The sequence below is a fragment of the Pseudophryne corroboree genome, chromosome 2, assembly GCF_028390025.1.
Source record: "Pseudophryne corroboree isolate aPseCor3 chromosome 2, aPseCor3.hap2, whole genome shotgun sequence".
NCBI classification, from domain to species: domain Eukaryota; kingdom Metazoa; phylum Chordata; class Amphibia; order Anura; family Myobatrachidae; genus Pseudophryne; species Pseudophryne corroboree.
This window is the reverse complement of record NC_086445.1, coordinates 665,921,103-665,938,154: the sequence shown is the minus strand read 5'-3', so window position 1 is coordinate 665,938,154 and position 17,052 is coordinate 665,921,103. Positions and strand designations below refer to the sequence as shown.

Genomic DNA, 17,052 nt, shown 5'->3' with positions numbered 1-17,052 from the left:
GGAAACCAGGAAATTGGGAAGTGACATGGAACAATCAGACAATGACCTTCTCACACAGAGCTGATAAGGAACCCATCAACTCTGAACTTGTATGTGGGATAACCACAAGTGGGAGGTACTTCCAATACAGGTATACACGTGGGATCAAAACCATGTGGGCTGGAAAAGTGACACAGGGATATTGTGCGCACATCATCCAGCCAGATACTTGTATCAAACAGATGGAAAAACTGGGGACAGGTTTCTTCGTTAATATTATTTGTGATATGATCTTGACGTATTTTGTCCCTTATGTTCTTCCAGATGACGCCTATTTCATATGTGGAAGGAAGGCGTACAAGTGGCTTACTCCGAGCTCTGTAGGGTTGTGTTACATAGGCAGAGTACTACCAGAGGTCATGACCATCGCACATGACAAAATGAAAGACATTCACCGCAGTGCCCCACCTCCTTATACTCACACTTACTACAAACACATTTTCAAGAGACACCTCATAGACAGGGAGAGCCCACAGCCTCTATTTTGATCCATGATTCTACCAGGATTCAGATTCTTCTTGCATTAGATATCACCCATACTGCGAGAGGAATTATAAATTATAGGTACATTCATGCGCTAGCGAACTTGATAGATAATATCACTGAGATGTATGATGACACCTTCAGGTATACAGGTAGGGAACTACAGGCCTACAAGATGGAACTGGTCCAACACAGGATGGTCTTGAATTATGTCACGGCAGTGACAGGTGGGTATTGTGTTACTTTAGCGACTCAATATGGTGTAAAATGCTGCACGTATATTACGAACAGTACCGAGGACCCAACGGAAATCATTGATCAAAAGATGGACGAAATCTTGCAGTTGAAGTGGGAGTTCAGAAGGAAACACAATCTCACTTTAGCGGCTGTGGGTAATGAACTGACCGGATGGGACTCATGGTTGAACCCACTCAAATGGTTCTCTGGGTTAGGAGAGTGGACACAAAGTGTGATTGCAAGTGTAGGAAAGTTTCTCCTCTGTATCTTGGGTGTCGTCATAATTATCGGCGTGATATTTAAATGTGTTCGGATTTGGACGCGGCGAAAAAGACATAATACAAATTTGATGAGTCTATGGAGCGGGTGCGTTGTAAATGCGGCAGATTTGATATATGATCCAACCATAAAATAAGAATTTACTTACCGATAATTCTATTTCTCGTAGTCCGTAGTGGATGCTGGGAACTCCGTAAGGACCATGGGGAATAGCGGCTCCGCAGGAGACTGGGCACAAAAGTAAAGCTTTAGGACTACCTGGTGTGCACTGGCTCCTCCCCCTATGACCCTCCTCCAAGCCTCAGTTAGGATACTGTGCCCGGACGAGCGTACACAATAAGGAAGGATTTTGAATCCCGGGTAAGACTCATACCAGCCACACCAATCACACCGTACAACCTGTGATCTGAACCCAGTTAACAGCATGATAACAGAGGAGCCTCTGAAAAGATGGCTCGCAACAATAATAACCCGATTTTTGTAACAATAACTATGTACAAGTATTGCAGACAATCCGCACTTGGGATGGGCGCCCAGCATCCACTACGGACTACGAGAAATAGAATTATCGGTAAGTAAATTCTTATTTTCTCTGACGTCCTAGTGGATGCTGGGAACTCCGTAAGGACCATGGGGATTATACCAAAGCTCCCAAACGGGCGGGAGAGTGCGGATGACTCTGCAGCACCGAATGAGAGAACTCCAGGTCCTCCTCAGCCAGGGTATCAAATTTGTAGAATTTAGCAAACGTGTTTGCCCCTGACCAAGTAGCTGCTCGGCAAAGTTGTAACGCCGAGACCCCTCGGGCAGCCGCCCAAGATGAGCCCACCTTCCTTGTGGAATGGGCTTTTACAGATTTTGGCTGTGGCAGGCCTGCCACAGAATGTGCAAGCTGAATTGTACTACAAATCCAACGAGCAATAGTCTGCTTAGAAGCAGGAGCACCCAGCTTGTTGGGTGCATACAGGATAAACAGCGAGTCAGATTTCCTGACTCCAGCCGTCCTGGAAACATATATTTTCAAGGCCCTGACTACGTCCAACAACTTGGAGTCCTCCAAGTCACTAGTAGCCGCAGGTACCACAATAGGTTGGTTCAGATGAAACACTGAAACCACCTTAGGGAGAAAAAGAGTCCTCAATTCCGCCCTGTCTGAATGGAAGCTCAGATAAGGGCTTTTACAGGATAAAGCCCGCCAATTCTGACACGTGCCTGGCCGAGGCCAGGGACAACAACATGACCACTTTCCATGTGAGATATTTTAACTCCACAGATTCAAGTGGTTCAAACCAATGTGACTTTAGGAACCCCAAAACTACATTGAGATCCCAAGGTGCCACTGGTGGCACAAAAGGAGGCTGTATATGCAGTACCCCTTTTACAGACGTCTGAACATCATGTAGTGAAGCTAGTTCTTTCTGGAAGAAAATTGACAGGGCCGAAATTTGAACCTTAATGGACCCCAATTTTAGGCCCATAGACACTCCTGTTTACAGGAAATGCAGGATTCGACCTAGTTGAAATTCCTCCATCGGGGCCTTACTGGCCTCGCACCACGCAACATATTTTCGCCAAATGCGGTGATAATGCTTTGCGGTTACATCCTTCCTGGCTTGACCAGGGTAGGGATGACTTCATCCGGAATGCCTTTTTCCTTCAGGATCCGGCGTTCAACCGCCCTGCCGTCAAACGCAGCCGCGGTAAGTCTTGGAATAGACAGGGTCCTTGCTGGAGCAGGTCCCTTCTTAGAGGTAGAGGCCACGGGTCCTCCGTGAGCATCTCTTGAAGTTCCGGGTACCAAGTCCTTCTTGGCCAATCCGGAGCCACTAGTATAGTTCTTACTCCCCTCCGTCTTATAATTCTCAGTACTTTTGGTATGAGAGGAAGAGGAGGGAACACATACACTGACTGGTACACCCACGGTGTTACCAGAGCGTCCACAGCTATTGCCTGAGGGTCCCTTGACCTGGCGCAATACCTGTCCAATTTTTTGTTTAGGCGGGACGCCATCATGTCCACCTTTGGTTTTTCCCAATGGTTTACAATCATGTGGAAGACTTCTGGGTGAAGTCCCCACTCTCCCGGGTGGAGGTCGTGCCTGCTGAGGAAGTCTGCTTCCCAGTTGTCCACTCCCGGAATGAACACTGCTGACAGTGCTATCACATGATTTTCCGCCCAGCGAAAAATCCTTGCAGCTTCTGCCATTGACCTCCTGCTTCTTGTGCCGCCCTGTCTGTTTACGTGGGCGACTGCCGTGATGTTGTCCGACTGGATCAGCACCGGCTGACCTTGAAGCAGAGGTCTTGCTTGGCTTAGGGCATTGTAAATGGCCCTTAGCTCCAAAATATTTATGTGAAGTGATGTCTCCAGGCTTGACCACAAGCCCTGGAAATTTCTTCCCTGTGTGACTGCTCCCCAGCCTCGCAGGCTGGCATCCGTGGTCACCAGGACCCAGTCCTGAATGCCGAATCTGCGGCCCTCTAGAAGATGAGCACTCTGCAACCACCACAGGAGAGACACCCTTGTCTTTGGTGACAGGGTTATCCGCTGATGCATCTGAAGATGCGATCCGGACCATTTGTCCAGCAGGTCCCACTGGAAAGTTCTTGCGTGGAATCTGCCGAATGGAATTGCTTCGTAGGAAGCCACCATTTTTCCCAGGACCCTTGTGCACTGATGCACTGACACTTGGCCTGGTTTTAGGAGGTTTCTGACTAGTTCGGATAACTCCCTGGCTTTCTCCTCCGGGAGAAAACACCTTTTTCTGGACTGTGTCCAGGATCATCCCTAGGAATAGAAGGCGTGTCGTCGGGATCAGCTGCGATTTTGGAATATTGAGAATCCAACCGTGCTGCCGCAGCACTATCTGAGATGCTACCCCGACTTCCAACTGTTCCCTGGATCTTGCCCTTATCAGGAGATCGTCCAAGTAAGGGATAACTAAAACTCCCTTCTTTCGAAGGAGTATCATCATTTCGGCCATTACCTTGGTAAAGACCCGGGGTGCCGTGGACAATCCAAACGGCAGCGTCTGAAACTGATAGTTCTGTACCACAAACCTGAGGTACCCTTGGAGAAGGGTAAATTGGGACATGTAGGTAAGCATCTTTGATGTCCAGAGAGACCATATAGTCCCCTTCTTCCAGGTTTGCAATCACTGCTCTGAGTGACTCCATCTTGAATTTGAACCTTTGTATGTAAGTGTTCAAGGATTTTAGATTTAAAATTGGTCTCACCGAGCCGTCCGGCTTCGGTACCACCAATAGTGTGGAATAGTACCCCTTTCCCTGTTGCAGGAGGGGTACCTTGATTATCACCTGCTGGGAATACAGCCTGTGAATGGCTTGCAATACTGTCTCCCTGTCTGAGGGAGACGTCGGTGAAGCAGACTTTATGAAACGGCGAGGGGGAGACGTCTCGAATTTCTTGAGACGGGCCCCCACCATGCCTGAGACCGCTTGTAAAGCCCCAGCGTCATGCTGAGGACTTTGCGGAGGCGGGAGAGGGCTTTTGTTCCTGGGAATTGGCTGTTTGCTGCAGCCTTTTTCCTCTCCCTCTGCCACGGGGCAGAAATGAGGCGCCTTTTGCCCGCTTGCCCTTATGGGGCCGAAAGGACTGCGCCTGATAATACGGCGTCTTCTTAGGTTGAGAAGCTACCTGGGGTAAAAATGTGGATTTTCCAGCCGTTGCCGTGGCCACCAGGTCTGTTAGACCTACCCCAAATAACTCCTCCCTTTTATAAGGCGATACTTCCATATGCCTTTTGGAATCAGCATCACCTGACCACTGTCTTGTCCATAACCCTCTTCTGGCAGAAATGGACAGCGCACTTATTCTTGATGCCAGTCGGCAAATATCCCTCTGTGCATCACGCATATATAGAAATGCATCTTTTAAATGCTCTATAGTTAGTAATATACTGTCCCTATCTAGGGTATCAATATTGTCAGTCAGGGAATCCGACCAAGCCACCCCAGCACTGCACATCCAGGCTGAGGCGATTGCTGGTCGCAGTATCACACCCGTGTGAGTGTATATACATTTTAGGATATTTTACTGCTTTCTGTCAGCAGGTTCCTTAAGGGCGGCCGTATCCGGGGACGGTAGTGCCACCTATTTAGACAAGCGTGTGAGCGCTTTATTCACCCTAAGGGGTGTTTCCCAACGTGCCCTATCCTCTGGCGGGAAGGGGTATGATGCTAATAACTTTTTAGGAATTAACAGTTTTTATCGGGGGAAACCCACGCATCATCACACACTTCTTTTAATTCCTCAGATGCAGGAAAAACTACAGGCAGTTTTTTCTCACCCAACATAATACCCTTTTTAGTGGTACTGGTATTATCAGAAATGTGTAAAAACATTTTCCATAGCCTCAATCATGTAACGTGTGGCCCTACTGGAAGTCACATTCGTCTCTTAATCGTCGACACTGGAGTCAGTATCCGTGTCGGCGTCTGTATCTGCCATCTGCGGTAACGGGCGTTTTAGAGCCCCAGATGGCTTTTGAGACACCTGGACAGGCACAGGCTGAGTCGCCGGCTGTCTCATGTCATCAATCTTTTGTAAAGAGCTGACACTGTCACATAATTCCTTCCATAAGCTCATCCACTCAGGTGTCGACTCCCTAGGGGGTGACATCTCTGTTACAGGCAATTGCTCCGCCTCCACCTCATTTTCCTCCTCATACATGTCGACACAACGTACCGACACACAGCACACACACAGGGAATGCTCTGATAGAGGACAGGACCCCACTAGCCCTTTGGGGAGACAGAGGGAGAGTATGCCAGCACACACCAGAGCGCTATATATATATACAGGGATAACCTTAAATAAGTGTTTTTCCCCTTATAGCTGATGTATTTTTATACTGCGCCTAATTAGTGCCCCCCTCTCTTTTTTAACCCCTTTCTGTAGTGTAGTAACTGCAGGGGAGAGCCAGGGAGCTTCCCTCCAACGGAGCTGTGAGAGAAAATGGCGCCAGTGTGCTGAGGAGATAGGCTCCGCCCCCTTCACGGCGGCCTTTTCTCCCGTTTTTTTGTGGAATCTGGCAGGGGTTAAAATACACCCATATAGCCCTGGGGGTTATATGTGGTGTATTTATGCCAGCCAAGGTGTTTTACATTGCTGCTCAGGGCGCCCCCCCCTAGCGCCCTGCACCCTCAGTGACCGGAGTGTGAAGTGTGCCTGAGTAACAATGGCGCACAGCTGCAGTGCTGTGCGCTACCTTGTTGAAGACTGATGTCTTCTGCCGCCGATTTTTCCGGACCTTTTCTTGCTTCTGGCTCTGTAAGGGGGCCGGCGGCGCGGCTCCGGGACCGAGCTCCGAGGCTGGGCCTGTGTTCGGTCCCTCTGGAGCTAATGGTGTCCAGTAGCCTAAGAAGCCCAATCCACTCTGCACGCAGGTGAGTTCGCTTCTTTTCCCCTTAGTCCCTCGATGCAGTGAGCCTGTTGCCAGCAGGTCTCACTGAAAATAAAAAACCTAAAACTAAACTTTTCACTAAGAAGCTCAGGAGAGCCCCTAGTGTGCACCCTTCTCGGCCGGGCACAAAAATCTAACTGAGGCTTGGAGGAGGGTCATAGGGGGAGGAGCCAGTGCACACCAGGTAGTCCTAAAGCTTTTACTTTTGTGCCCAGTCTCCTGCGGAGCCGCTATTCCCCATGGTCCTTACGGAGTTCCCAGCATCCACTAGGACGTCAGAGAAAAGGATTTACCGGTAGGTATCAAAATTTTGTTTTTACTCAACCTTTGTATGGAATCATTTGGTTTGGATCAACAGCCGTAAGAGCAACAATGTTGTTCTGTACCCTTTGGAGGTCATCTATGAATTATGAAACAACTGCTCTGCTGCACAAAAGCAGCTTTGGGTGTCCACAGGGCACATAGGCGTCTGGAAAAAGATGGTCATATTTGCTGAGGAAGAGCAGTCGGCACATGTACTGGCTCACCGGGGTATTGCAATGGGTGTGACTTGTAATGTCAGCTGTCAAAATGTCAACATTGTCTGAATGTGACATGTCAACATGCACAATGTTGACTCTACCCTGATGACCAGTCTAACTCTGAGTAGAGGGGAGGAGGTAGATGAAGTGAAGGTGTACTAGCAATGCATGGAGTAGCTACAGTGATGTGCCTACTCGATTTGTGGAGCATTGCTTTAAGGAAAATTAATATATTTTAGTTTATTATAATTAAATTAAGAGATAGAAAGTTTTTCTATGATGTCTGGAATCATGCACAGCAATATTCTCCCCACGAAAAGGACAAAAGTTTTGTAGCAACTCAGAAATGGGGCCTTGTCCATATTGCTGGAGCATGGCTCTGTGCTGCCCCAAACATTATGATGAAGGTGCGGGGCTGCCTGGATCGGGAAGCAGAGCTCTGTCCATAGTGTCCTTAGGATGCCTCAGGTGGCTCTACAGGCTACACTGTGCAAGTCTAAGCACCGTGCAAGTAAAATGAGGGTGCAGAGAGTCAAAGAATGTCACCCCAGAGCCCTGCACCCTGGGTGGTGGCACGATTTGCCCACCCCTAATTATGACTCAGCTTGACGTACACTTTTAATCAAAGAGCATATTCAGCCACATGAATACAGAGTATTATAAAATAATTAATAGGGACCTATGCTGATTTGGACACACATTATGTCTAACCACTTCTCTGTATTCCCAGCAAAATGGCACTCTTTACTCCCACAGATCACAGAAGCAGAATATGACAGGAGGTGTGACTTCACAGTGATGACAAAAAAAGTATTAACTACTATTTGTGCGCAATGGAGCAGCGCTGCCCTAAACAGGGGGGTGCAGTGAGACCCTTATCCAGGGGCATATCCAGCGATTGCTAACCCCCCAACAGGCAGAAGATACTGCTGCACTTAATGTCAGCAGCCTCCCTTTACCCACTGCAGCCCAGTACACAGCAAACCTAAAAACATTATCAATTTTGAGGACATTTTTTGTAAAAAAACGAAAAAGCCCGTAAAGTTGTAAACAAGTTTGTTTTATTTATTTTCATAAACAATGTAAAAATAAGAATTTACTTACCGATAATTCTATTTCTCGGAGTCCGTAGTGGATGCTGGGGTTCCTGAAAGGACCATGGGGAATAGCGGCTCCGCAGGAGACAGGGCACAAAAGTAAAGCTTTACGATCAGGTGGTGTGCACTGGCTCCTCCCCCTATGACCCTCCTCCAAGCCTCAGTTAGGTACTGTGCCCGGACGAGCGTACACAATAAGGAAGGATTTATGAATCCCGGGTAAGACTCATACCAGCCACACCAATCACACCGTACAACCTGTGATATAAACCCAGTTAACAGTATGATAACAGAAGAGCCTCTAAAAGATGGCTCCCTACAACAATAACCCGAATTAGTTAACAATAACTATGTACAATTATTGCAGATAATCCGCACTTGGGATGGGCGCCCAGCATCCACTACGGACTCCGAGAAATAGAATTATCGGTAAGTAAATTCTTATTTTCTCTATCGTCCTAGTGGATGCTGGGGTTCCTGAAAGGACCATGGGGATTATACCAAAGCTCCCAAACGGGCGGGAGAGTGCGGATGACTCTGCAGCACCGAATGAGAGAACTCCAGGTCCTCCTTAGCCAGAGTATCAAATTTGTAAAATTTTACAAACGTGTTCTCCCCTGACCACGTAGCTGCTCGGCAAAGTTGTAATGCCGAGACCCCTCGGGCAGCCGCCCAAGATGAGCCCACCTTCCTTGTGGAGTGGGCCTTTACAGATTTAGGCTGTGGCAAGCCTGCCACAGAATGTGCAAGTTGGATTGTGCTACAGATCCAACGAGCAATCGTCTGCTTAGACGCAGGAGCACCCATCTTGTTGGGTGCATACAATATAAACAACGAGTCAGATTTTCTGACTCCAGCTGTCCTTGCAATATATATTTTCAATGCTCTGACAACATCCAGTAACTTGGAGTCCTCCAAGTCACTTGTAGCCGCAGGCACTACAATAGGCTGGTTCAGATGAAATGCCGACACCACCTTAGGGAGAAAATGCGGACGAGTCCGCAGTTCTGCCCTGTCCGAATGGAAAATCAGATATGGGCTTTTGTAAGATAAAGCTGCCAGTTCTGACACTCTCCTGGCCGAAGCCAGGGCTAGTAGCATGGTCACTTTCCATGTGAGATATTTCAAATCCACATTATTTAGTGGTTCAAACCAATGAGATTTGAGAAAGTCCAAAACAACATTGAGATCCCACGGTGCCACTGGGGGCACCACAGGAGGCTGTATATGCAGCACTCCCTTAACAAAAGTCTGGACTTCAGGAACTGAAGCCAATTCTTTCTGGAAGAAAATCGACAGGGCCGAAATTTGAACCTTAATAGATCCCAATTTGAGACCCATAGACAATCCTGATTGCAGGAAATGTAGGAATCGACCCAGTTGAAATTCCTCCGTCGGAGCACTCCGATCCTCGCACCACGCAACATATTTTCGCCAAATGCGGTGATAATGTTGCGCGGTTACTTCCTTCCGTGCTTTAATCAAAGTAGGAATGACTTCTTCCGGCATGCCTTTTTCCTTTAGGATCCGGCGTTCAACCGCCATGCCGTCAAACGCAGCCGCGGTAAGTCTTGAAACAGACAGGGACCCTGCTGAAGCAAGTCCCTTCTCAGAGGTAGAGGCCACGGATCTTCCGTGATCATCTCTTGAAGTTCCGGGTACCAAGTTCTTCTTGGCCAATCCGGAACCACTAGTATCGTTCTTACGCCTCTTTGCCGTATAATTCTCAATACTTTTGGTATGAGAGGCAGAGGAGGAAACACATATACCGACTGGTACACCCAAGGCGTTACCAGCGCGTCCACAGCTATTGCCTGCGGATCTCTTGACCTGGCGCAATACCTGTCCAGTTTTTTGTTGAGGCGAGACGCCATCATGTCCACCATTGGTCTTTCCCAACGGGTTACCAGCATGTGGAAAACTTCTGGATGAAGTCCCCACTCTCCCGGGTGAAGGTCGTGTCTGCTGAGGAAGTCTGCTTCCCAGTTGTCCACTCCCGGGATGAACACTGCTGACAGTGCTATCACATGATTTTCCGCCCAGCGAAGAATCCTTGCAGCTTCTGCCATTGCACTCCTGCTTCTTGTGCCGCCCTGTCTGTTCACATGGGCGACTGCCGTGATGTTGTCCGACTGGATCAACACCGGCTTTCCCTGAAGCAGAGGTTCTGCCTGGCTTAGAGCATTGTAGATTGCTCTTAGTTCCAGAATGTTTATGTGAAGAGACGTTTCCAGGCTCGTCCACACTCCCTGGAAGTTTCTTCCTTGTGTGACTGCTCCCCAGCCTCTCAGGCTGGCGTCCGTGGTCACCAGGATCCAATCCTGTATGCCGAATCTGCGGCCCTCCAATAGATGAGCACTCTGTAACCACCACAGAAGAGATACCCTTGTCCTTGGAGACAGGGTTATCCGCTGGTGCATCTGAAGATGCGACCCTGACCATTTGTCCAACAGATCCCTCTGGAAAATTCTTGCGTGGAATCTGCTGAATGGAATTGCTTCGTAAGAAGCCACCATTTTTCCCAGGACTCTTGTGCATTGATGTACAGACACCTTTCCTGGTTTTAGGAGGTTCCTGACAAGCTCGGATAACTCCTTGGCTTTTTCCTCCGGGAGAAAAACCTTTTTCTGAACCGTGTCCAGAATCATCCCTAGGAACAACAGACGTGTTGTCGGAATTAACTGGGATTTTGGAATATTCAGAATCCACCCGTGCTGTTTTAGCACTTCTTGAGACAGTGCTAATCCCATCTCTAGCTGTTCTCTGGACCTTGCCCTTATTAGGAGATCGTCCAAGTATGGGATAATTAATACGCCTTTTCTTCGAAGAAGAATCATCATCTCGGCCATTACCTTGGTAAAGACCCGAGGTGCCGTGGACAATCCGAACGGCAGCGTCTGAAACTGATAGTGACAGTTCTGTACGACGAACCTGAGGTACCCCTGGTGTGAGGGGTAAATTGGAACGTGGAGATACGCATCCTTGATGTCCAAGGATACCATAAAGTCCCCTTCTTCCAGGTTCGCTATCACTGCTCTGAGTGACTCCATCTTGAACTTGAACTTCTTTATGTACAGGTTCAAGGACTTCAGATTTAGAATAGGTCTTACCGAGCCATCCGGCTTCGGTACCACAAATAGAGTGGAATAATACCCCTTTCCTTGTTGTAAAAGAGGTACCTTGACTATCACCTGCTGAGAGTACAGCTTGTGAATGGCTTCCAAGACCGTCACCCTGTCGGAGGGGGACGTTGGTAAAGCAGACTTCAGGAAACGGCGAGGTGGATTCGTCTCTAGTTCTAACCTGTACCCCTGAGATATTATCTGTAGGATCCAGGGATCTACCTGCGAGTGAGCCCACTGCGCGCTGAAATTCTTGAGACGACCCCCCACCGCCCCCGAGTCCGCTTGAGAAGCCCCAGCGTCATGCTGAGGCTTTTGTAGAAGCGGGGGAGGGCTTCTGTTCCTGGGAAGGAGCTGCCTGTTGCTGTCTCTTCCCCCTTCCTCTGCCTCGTGGCAGATATGAATATCCCTTTGCTCTCTTGTTTTTAAAGGAACGAAAGGGCTGCGGTTGAAAAGTCGGTGTCTTTTTCTGTTGGGGAGTGACTTGAGGTAAAAAGGTGGATTTCCCGGCTGTAGCCGTGGCCACCAAATCCGATAGACCGACTCCAAATAACTCCTCCCCTTTATACGGCAAAACTTCCATATGCCGTTTTGAGTCCGCATCGCCTGACCACTGTCGCGTCCATAAACTTCTTCTGGCCGAAATGGACATAGCACTTACCCGTGATGCCAGTGTGCAGATATCCCTCTGTGCATCACGCATATAAAGAAATGCATCCTTTATTTGCTCTAAAGACAGTAAAACATTGTCCCTATCCAGGGTATCAATATTTTCAATCAGGGACTCTGACCAAGCTACCCCAGCACTGCACATCCAGGCTGTCGCTATAGCTGGTCGTAGTATAACACCTGTATGTGTGTATATACTTTTTTGGATATTTTCCATCCTCCTATCTGCTGGATCTTTAAGTGCGGCCGTCTCAGGAGAGGGTAACGCCACTTGTTTTGATAAGCGTGTGAGCGCCTTGTCCACCCTAGGAGGTGTTTCCCAGCGCGCCCTAACCTCTGGCGGGAAAGGGTATAAAGCCAATAACTTCTTTGAAATTAGCATTTTTTTATCGGGGGCAACCCACGCTTCATCACACACCTCATTTAATTCTTCTGATTCAGGAAAAACTATAGGTAGTTTTTTCACACCCCACATAATACCCTGTTTAGTGGTACCTGTAGTATCAGCTATATGTAACGCCTCCTTCATTGCCAAAATCATATAACGTGTGGCCCTACTGGAAAATACGGTTGATTCGTCACCGTCACCACTAGAATCAGTGCCTGTGTCTGGGTCTGTGTCGACCGACTGAGGCAAAGGGCGTTTTACAGCCCCTGACGGTGTTTGAGGCGCCTGGACAGGCACTAATTGATTGTCCGGCCGTCTCATGTCGTCAAACGACTGCTTTAGCGTGTTGACACTATCCCGTAATTCCATAAATAAAGGCATCCATTCTGGTGTCGACCCCCTAGGAGGTGACATCCCCATATTTGGCAATTGCTCCGCCTCCACACCAATATCGTCCTCATACATGTCGACACACACGTACCGACACACAGCAGACACACAGGGAATGCTAAGGAAGACAGGACCCCACTAGCCCTTTGGGGAGACAGAGGGAGAGTTTGCCAGCACACACCAAAAGCGCTATATATGACAGGGATAGCCTTATAATAAGTGCTCCCTGTATAGCTGCTTTAATAATATATTTTTGCCACAATTTTGCCCCCCCCCTCTCTTTTTTACCCTGTTTCTGTAGTGCAGTGCAGGGGAGAGCCTGGGAGCCGTCCTGACCAGCGGAGCTGTGTAAGGAAAATGGCGCTGTGTGCTGAGGAGATAGGCCCCGCCCCTTTTTCGGCGGGCTCGTCTCCCGCTCTTTAGTGGATTCTGGCAGGGGTTAAATATCTCCATATAGCCCCCGGAGGCTATATGTGAGGTATTTTTAGCCAAATTAGGTTTTCATTTGCCTCCCAGGGCGCCCCCCTCCCAGCGCCCTGCACCCTCAGTGACTGCCGTGTGAAGTGTGCTGAGAGGAAAATGGCGCACAGCTGCAGTGCTGTGCGCTACCTTTAGAAGACTGAGGAGTCTTCTGCCGCCGATTCTGGACCTCTTCTCGTTTCAGCATCTGCAAGGGGGCCGGCGGCGAGGCTCCGGTGACCATCCAGGCTGTACCTGTGATCGTCCCTCTGGAGCTAATGTCCAGTAGCCAAGAAGCCAATCCATCCTGCACGCAGGTGAGTTCACTTCTTCTCCCCTAAGTCCCTCGTTGCAGTGATCCTGTTGCCAGCAGGACTCACTGTAAAATAAAAAACCTAAGCTAAACTTTTCTAAGCAGCTCTTTAGGAGAGCCACCTAGATTGCACCCTTCTCGGCCGGGCACAAAAATCTAACTGAGGCTTGGAGGAGGGTCATAGGGGGAGGAGCCAGTGCACACCACCTGATCGTAAAGCTTTACTTTTGTGCCCTGTCTCCTGCGGAGCCGCTATTCCCCATGGTCCTTTCAGGAACCCCAGCATCCACTAGGACGATAGAGAAATACAGAATGTACAGCAGTGGCGTCACAAGGTGTGTGTGTGTGTGTGTGTGTGTGTGTGTGTGTGTGTGTGTGTGTGTGTGTGTGTGTGTGCGCGTATGTGGTGTGTGTGTATGGGGGGTTCCGGCTCACACACGGGTGGGTGACACCAAAGTGCCAGCTCTTCTGCAGGAACATGAGCCAGGTGCTGAAGTGTGATATTCTCCTGCAGCACCCGGCTCCTCCCACAGATGAAGAGCCAGTACTACACACAGCCCAGTCTCCAGGGGGAAGCCAGCATCTCTGGGGACGACCCCCCCCCCCCAGTGACAAAACAGAGATTCCTGTTGTAATACCCCATATTTGTAGGTAGTTTTTTTTTTACACAAGGGACTTCTTGGCAGAACAAGTCTCTTAGCTCAGGGTTAAACTCACATAGTCCATAGAATAACATGGGCTGTGTATTAGAAGCCCTGGCAGCTTTGGTCAGGGGGAAGTTTGGCGCCACTGCCGTCCCTTTGCTCAGCGACACAAAGACCCGGGAAATTGGGCCCCTCACTGATTGGCCCCCCAGGTTGCAGGGCAAAATTATCCCTAGGCGGGCTGTTGCTGGGGTGGAGGAGCCAGTAGTGAGTGAGGACGGGGGAGGTCCGAGAACGCAGACCCCTTAAATGAAGGAGCTGAGCGTGGGAGTTAGAGTTCGGCCATCTGGAGAAGAGGGAGAGTTTGGCTGGAGCCTGGTGACCAGCCCTGCAGGGTGAAGAAGGAGCTGCTGCCCGGGAAGAAGAGAGACAGAGAACCGCTTACCTGGACCGGGATGGAGATCTATTCTGGAGCCGACGGGGAAGGATCGCGGGGAGAGAGAGAGACCTCCGGTGCCTGCCCAGGACCCCTGTTGGAGGAAGCTGCCCGCATCACTGCCGGATGATAGGGGAGAGGAGTGTCACGTCAGGAGCCGCGCGGGAGGACGGGAGCCGTTACAAGCGCCAGGAGACCGGACCCAGGAGAAGGTGCCGCGGAACATCAAGGACGGAAGAGGAGGCAGTGCGCACAGTGGCGTGCGGTGAGGTCATTGGCTGGTGAGGCACTGCAGCCATAATGATCCGAAAAGTCCGGCATCGCCACTTGTGATGTCATGGAAGTAGGCTGACAGTGCCTGTCTACTTCTATTTTTCTATTTAAACATTTATATATTTTTTGAAGATATGTGTTTTAGGTAGCCCTTGATTTGAAATAGTTGGGGGATTTGGGATCAGAGTTAGGTACCCCTTTTTACACATTACGGCAGACAGCGTCTCCTTTTTACACATGACGGCAGACAGCGTCCCCTTTTTACACATTACGGCAGACAGTCCCCCTTTTTTTTAGACATTACGGCAGACAGCGTCCCCCTCTTTTACTCATGACGTCAGACAGTCCCCCTTTTTTACACATTACGGCAGACAGCGTCCTCCTCTTTTACTCATGACGGCAGACAGTCCCCCTTTTTTACACATTACGGCAGACAGTCCCCCTTTTTTACACATTACGGCAGACAGAGTTCCCTTTTTTGCACATTACGGCAGACAGCATCCCCCTTTTTACACATTACAGCAGACAGTCCCCCTTTTTACACATAACGGCAGACAGTCCCCCTATTTTACACATTACGGCAGACAGTCCCCTTTTTTTACACATAACGGCAGACAGTCCCCCTATTTTACACATAACGGCAGACAGTCCCCTTTTTTTTACACATAACGGCAGACAGTCCCCCTATTTTACACATAACGGCAGACAGTCCCCTTTTTTTAAACATAACGGCAGACAGTCCCCTTTTTTTTACACATGACGGCAGACAGTCCCCCTTTTTTTTTTACACATAACGGCAGACAGTCCCCCTTTTTTTTTTTACACATAACGGCAGACAGTCCCCTTTTTTTTTACACATAACGGCAGACAGTCCCCTTTTTTTACACATAACGGCAGACAGTACCCTTTTTTTACACATAACGGCAGACAGTACCCTTTTTTTTACACATAACGGCAGACAGTACCCTTTTTTTACACATAACGGCAGACAGTACCCCTTTTTTACACATAACGGCAGACAGTACCCTTTTTTTTTACACATAACGGCAGACAGTCCCCTTTTTTTTTACACATAACGGCAGACAGTACCCTTTTTTTACACATAACGGCAGACAGTACCCCTTTTTTACACATAACGGCAGACAGTACCCTTTTTTTTTACACATAACGGCAGACAGTCCCCTTTTTTTTTTACACATAACGGCAGACAGTCCCCTTTTTTTACACATAACGGCAGACAGTATCCTTTTTTTACACATAACGGCAGACAGTCCCCTTTTTTTACACATAACGGCAGACAGTACCCTTTTTTTTTACACATAACGGCAGACAGTCCCCTTTTTTTTTACACATAACGGCAGACAGTACCCTTTTTTTACACATAACGGCAGACAGTATCCTTTTTTTACACATAACGGCAGACAGTCCCCTTTTTTTACACATAACGGCAGACAGTACCCTTTTTTTTACACATAACGGCAGACAGTCCCCTTTTTTTTTACACATAACGGCAGACAGTACCCTTTTTTTACACATAACGGCAGACAGTCCCCCTATTTTACACATAACGGCACAGTCCCCCTATTTTACACATAACAGCAGACAGTCCCCCTATTTTACACATAACGGCAGACAGTCCCCTTTTTTTACACATAACGGCAGACAGTCCCCTTTTTTTACACATAACGGCAGACAGTCCCCCTATTTTACACATAACGGCAGACAGTCCCCTTTTGTTACACATAACGGCAGACAGTCCCCCTATTTTACACATAATGGCAGACAGTCCCCTTTTTTTTACACATAACGGCAGCTTTTTTTTGTGTGTGTGTGTGTGTTACTCGCCTTGGGGGGCCACGGTCCGGACACTCTCCTTGGCTGCGCTATGATGGTCTCAGGCGCTGAGTAGGCGCAGCGGGACTCGGGGACGACGGCAGTGGCGGGACAAGGGGGAAGGCGCGTCTCACACTCCTTCCACCGGCGGTACAGAGGGTTAGGCTCCCGGACAGATCTCCTCCCGCGCTGCTGACTCCGGCCTGACAGGGCCAGCGGCCCGCTCCACCGCTGCTGCTCACTGCTACAGGGGCGTGCTATGGGTTGAAAGCACGCCCCTGACACTCCTCTGTCAAAGCGGCACTTCCACAAAGTGCCGCTTCACGTGTATTTTTTCATGGGCTTTTACGGCCCAATTCTTAGCACCGCCTACCCGCTTCCTGCCGTTGCTATGACAGCGGGAGGCACCGACAGCGGTGCCTCCTAAACTGATTTAAAATTATT

General features: G+C 49.0%; 1 protein-coding gene and 1 long non-coding RNA gene across 4 annotated transcripts in view; one reads left to right on the top strand and one right to left on the bottom strand.

Moving 5' to 3' along the window:
* FOXP4 (forkhead box P4) overlaps positions 1–14,688 on the bottom strand; it is a 306,545-nt gene extending 291,857 nt beyond the window's left edge. For all 3 annotated transcript variants that reach the window (XM_063955044.1, XM_063955045.1, XM_063955048.1), the window contains exon 1: positions 14,512–14,688. The gene's annotated coding sequence lies outside the window, so the exon portion shown is untranslated. The remainder of the gene's footprint in view (positions 1–14,511) is intronic.
* Positions 14,144–17,052, top strand: part of LOC135042776 (uncharacterized) — a 254,693-nt gene continuing 251,784 nt past the window's right edge. Inside the window, exon 1 of the long non-coding RNA XR_010235857.1 lies at positions 14,144–14,783. This is a non-coding gene — a long non-coding RNA (uncharacterized LOC135042776). The remainder of the gene's footprint in view (positions 14,784–17,052) is intronic.